At 37.5% G+C, this 5623-nt stretch overlaps 1 non-coding gene across 1 annotated transcript; it reads left to right on the forward strand.

Annotated features, from left to right (window-relative positions):
* The first annotated feature begins 1210 nt into the window (after positions 1-1210).
* On the forward strand, positions 1211-1282 carry Trnav-gac (transfer RNA valine (anticodon GAC)). Its single transcript has one exon. It is a non-coding gene; the product is annotated as a tRNA-Val (tRNA).
* Positions 1283-5623: the final 4341 nt, after the last annotated feature.

The following is a 5623-nucleotide window of genomic DNA, read 5'->3' on the forward strand; positions in this document are numbered from 1 at the left end:
CAAAGGGATTTCTGCTTTTTGTACACCATTTGGTCTTTACCAGTACAAAGTTATGCCATTCGGTTTGAAAAACGCGCCAGCAACATTTCAGAGAATGGTGAACCAAATTGTGACAGACATAGAAGGATGTGAAGCGTATGTAGATGATTTGATTGTTTACACTCAAACTTGGGAACAACACATGGACCAACTCCATTAATTGTTTAAAAGAAGCTGTCTGAAGTACAATTGACAGTCAATCTGGTAGAAAGTGAGTTTCGCCATGCCACAGTCACATACTTGGGATATGTTGTAGGTCAAGGTCAGGAAGGAAACCTATCAAAGCCAAAGTTGAAGCAATTGAGCAATACCCCACACCTGTAAACAAGAAGGCACTCATGAGATTTCTATGAATGGTTGGCTATTACAGAAAGTTCTGTCCACACCTTTCAGAGATAGCAAGTCCTTTGACTGATTTGTTGAAGAAAGATGCAAAATTCATTTGGTCAGAACAGTGTGAAAATGCTTTTCACAAAGTCAAAGCAATACTCACAAGTTCACCAGTACTTACTGCACCTGATTTTCAGAAGCAGTTTAAGTTGACTGTTGATGCCCGTGACATAGGATGTGGAAGTGTTGTGATGCAAGAGGGTGAAGATCAAATAGATCACCCCATTTGTTCAGGAAGTTCAACAAGCACCAAAGAAATTACTCCACAATTGAGAAGGAGTGTCTAGCATTGCTATTAGCATTGCTACATTTTGATGTGTATTTGGGTACCACAGTATACCCAGTGCTTGTATTCACATATCACAATCCCCTCATCTTCATCAACAGGATGAAGAACAAAAACCAAAGACATGGCTGATGCCCTGTCCAGAATTGCATAAAATGACAAACAAAACATTCCTTTAAAAAGGAAGGTGTGTGTGACAAGTAGTCACTGTGTATGATGAGTTAAACACTCAGAGTGGATATTATGTTGAAGTTAATGTAAAAGAGGAAAACATTTAAGAAAGTTTTCATTACATTCAAACTTTCTTCTTTTAAGGGGGAGGGTGTGATGTGCCCTCAGTAATTTAATTTAATTTAATTTAATTATTTATTTAATTTAATTATTTAACTTTGTTTGATCTCGTACACTGGTATGTAATGTGTTGTGTGTACTGTTTACTCCGCATGACTGCTCATATCCATAAGTACCAGACTTGAGTCCTGTTTATCAGGGACAGTCTGTGTAGCTCAGTGGTAGAGCGCTCGCCCGACAAGCGAGAGGTCTGGGGTTCGAGTCCCCGCACAGGCAGGTATGTCCGGAGTTTTTACTCTGGTATATCTGCCTATGCATGTAATGTTTCCACTTGTAAATTCATGTTTAATTGTGCTAGTGTGCGATGCGTAATTCTTCTTTCCCCTGTATATTGATATATTAAGAATACGATTAAGCATCATTAATTTGATCTCGTGCGCTAGTTTGTACTGTTTGAATGTTTCCATGTTCCAGTGTATGATGCGTAGGCCTCTTCCCTTGTTTGTTTACAAGTTGAAAGTATGTCATGAGAAATATGCGACAAGGGGAATGGGAATTCAGTGATCAAAACAAATGGAATCATATCTAATCTTAGATTGTTTGGGGGAACCCCCTCTTCATCTCTAGAAGATTCATTTTATTAATAATCTTGGGAAAATCCCTTGGATTGTGAAATGGATAAGATTTTGGAATTACCCACAGGAAGTGTTGTAATATGACAGAGTGGCTATTGATAGATGTGTGTTTTGGTTGCTATAAAAGCAAATGTCAATATGTTTATTACACAGACATTTAATTATTATGAAGCAGTGAGCTGTGTGTGTATGGTGCAGCAAAATATTCACAAAGTGTTGGATATTGAATCAGCATTGGAATTATAGCGAAGGCGCTATATTTAAGTATTTGGCCGCTGAACGGAGAAGATAGTGTAGAGACATTCCGATCTTGTGATATTCGTCGTCATGCTGATGACTGATTCAAAGCTTGTAAAGTCTGTCAAAAGGGAGTAAAGAGATTTGGAGAACTGCGCAAGGAGTTTAGTATTGGAGAACGGCGCAAGGAGTTTAGTATTTGGAGAACTGCGCAATGAGTTATAAACGTGTTTGGAGAACGACGCAAGGAGTTCAGTATTTGGGAGAAAGCAGCACCATTTTCGTGTGAGGATTTTATACGCAAGGATTTATAGATGCAAGTGTACAATGGACTTCGCTGATTTTCGCAGGACAAGTGATTAAGGATATATACATCAGCCGTCCAGAACATTGCAAGAACTTTGTTATCTTCAAGTACTAATAAGTTAAAACATTATTGTGATTGTGTGATTATTTTATGTGCATTTTGTTGTCATATATTGTACCAATCATACATTACTTTCAATTAAAGGCTTAGATTTTGTTAGCTTAATCAAACAGTGTATTTGTGTTGTGCATTCGTGTGAGTTCGGGTAAAAGGTGATTTTGGCCTTGAGTCAAGTATGACTCGTAACAGGGGTAACTTCCGGTATAACAATAACGGTATGTTCACACATGAATTGTGGTTACCCAATTCATATGTGGTATTTTTTTATTTGGGGTCAAAGGTCATTAAGGGGTCACTTCTGGCCTGAGACGAAAAACCTTCAAAATCCCCCTTCTGCCACAAATAACATAGCGTTGATGCCACGTGCACCCATGCATTGACATTAGTCAATGTCTATGGGGTTTTCATATATTTTGGGGTTAAATGTCATTAAGGGGTCGCAACATGGCTGTGTTCGTGGTCTTAGACCACAGCTATGTCTAGTTCTTCTTCTTTCTTCTTCTTCTGTCGACCATTACATTTGCTCTAGTATTCACATACTTACATCGATTTTAACGTTACTTGGTAACAACAATCATTGACCGTGTCCCTACATGTCACATGATGAAAATCGTGGGGTCAAAGGTCACGCAGGGGTCAAAAACGTGATTTCAACTAAAAATGCTTCTTCTCCCACAAATTACGTAGGACAATGATGCCACTTGCACACATGCATTGTTATTACCCAGTGTCTATGGGGTCCTCACATATTTGGGGTCCAAGGTCATTAAAGGGTCACTTCCGGTATAAAACGAAAAACTTTCAAAATTTTTTATTTGCTAAGAAAAACATAGGACAGTAACGGTATGTTCACACATAAATTGTGGTTACCCTGTGTATATGTGGTATTTTTTATTTAGGGTCAAATGTCATTAAGGGGTCACTTCCGGTATGAAACGAAATACATTCAAAAATGTTATTAGCTAAGAAAAACGTAGGACAGTAACGGTTTGTTCACACATGAATTGTGGTTACCCAATTCATATGTGGTATTTTTTTATTTGGGGTCAAAGGTCATTAAGGGGTCACTTCCGGTCTGAGACAAAAACCTTCAAAATGCCCCTTCTGTCACATATAACATAGCAAATTGATGCCACGTGCACCCATGCATTGACTTTAGCCAACATCTATGGAGTTTTCATATATGTTGGGGTCAAAGATCATTAAGGGGTCACAACACGGCTGTGTTCGTGTTCTTAGACCACAGCTATGTCTAGTTCTTTTTGGGACTGCTGAAACAGGCTTATCATACGAATTTAGCTAAAATAGTAAATCATGCTTTTAAAACTTTTGCGCTGCACTCTGCTTAAAGCGACCATTAAAAGAAAACATTATTTGATATCAAAATAAAGCCCATGAAATATAGAATCAATATCTAAAACAATAAAAAGAATTTTCCTTTATATAACCCCTCAAATCAGATAAAAAGACGAAACACCCAATATCACATTTTATCCGCCCAATTCAAGTTAACCCGAAGATCTACACGTCATGCGTCCTTACGTGATTCACAAGTAAAGTACACTGTAAGCTTTCAATAATGTCTGGCACAGAACAGGCGGCATAGGAAGCGCAACACGTGATGTACGAGGCTGGCGAAGATACAGGGTTAGCCCCATTCAAAATACACGGTTAGCAATTACAAATGGAAAATTAACATACTTGCAGTGGGGTACTTTGTCGAACCCCGACGGTTTTAGAGTAAGATAATTTTGCTTTGACACCACATAACAAATTTAGAATTGTTTGTGAAGATTTCATGATTATGTGTTAATCCAATGGCGACCTCAAAATTGGCGATATCGCTTCCATCACCGCCTGGCACAGAAGAAAAAGATGAAACCCCAGCAGTCCCGAATATGACACTTCGGTCTGGGAAAACAATACTATCCGTCGTTTTATCTTTTCTGTTTCAGTTTCGGTTTCAGTTTTCGGTTTCGGATCTCGTTGTTATTTTGAAGTGTTAGCATGAACAATCCTTTTATTCTAGTCTTTTGTTGCCTACTGAAAAGTTGAACGAAGATAATTTCTTTTTTCGGTTTCGGGAGTTAATTTCTGACTCGAAAACGTGAGATGCGAGTGTTGATGCTAATCTAGACAAAAGAAGTGTCTACATTTTACGGTCGTAAATTCGCGATAACTTGTACGGCTTCAATTGACTTATTGATATACATATGAATTGTAATATCACAATTTACTAACATATAAAAACCATTAAATTTGTAATACTTAATTCTGATGGTTTTTTTTCTGTGAACAACAACAGTATACGTTCTGTGCATTGATAATGTTTATAATCCTTTCTCGCAAAGCAGGCACAGTCATTTCATGACGTCAACTTTTTTCTAGGTCAAATCTGTCTCGTTCGAAGGAACTCATCGCTTAAGTTGGTTTTCGCGGAATATCAATTTTGACTTAACATGCTGCTTAAACTTGATTGCATTTTTGTGCTCCCCAAATATTATAGTTGCCCAAAACCATATATTGTGGTAGATTAAGGATCACTACATACATACATATATCATGACTTTACTTTCAAAATGAGACTTTTTTGTCCTGAAAATTAGGTGCTTTGCAAGAATTTCGACATGTCGTAAAATCAGCTCATTTTTATGTAGCACATGCGTTTTATATTACGTTGGTGTCCAAATTGTGTGATCGCAATGTCATTTTTTAAACACAAAGTATCACACACATTTCAATGGGCAATGTCTGCGTATGGACATTGCGTATAAATTTAGTCAATTTTTAACACATCGCTGTACCTTTATTATAATGATTTGTTACAAACAAAAAGGATCATAATAATAATTAGACTTTCCTTCGTATGTTCATTATCCTTGACTGTCTTTAACATATTGTGAAATGGACAAATTTTGTGCATTTTCAACTATGTATCTACGTTGATTTCGCACGTGGAAAATTTTCAAAACTGGCTAAATACGTGACCTCGCTTCGATACAGGAGAGTGGTTTTGAATAGATCGACGTACGTCCGATACCTACGTTTGGAAATCGCAATCTCTCTAATAGAGACATTGCGATTTCCAAACGTAGACACCGAGACTAGTAATATTTAACATCGTATTAACGTACGTAAAAACGTACGTGAAAACGTACGTTCCACGTGCTGCGTTTGGAAAATCGCAATGTCTCTAATATCTTCAAACAGACGGGGCCGATTTTACCATGGTCGCTATAGTCGAATCCCGTAAGGTGCTTCATGGGATGGTTTATTAGTTATGGTATTTGTCAATTTATGAAAAATACGATAATGAAT

Source organism: Amphiura filiformis, chromosome 7 (assembly GCF_039555335.1).
Source record: "Amphiura filiformis chromosome 7, Afil_fr2py, whole genome shotgun sequence".
Taxonomy (NCBI): Eukaryota; Metazoa; Echinodermata; class Ophiuroidea; order Amphilepidida; family Amphiuridae; genus Amphiura; species Amphiura filiformis.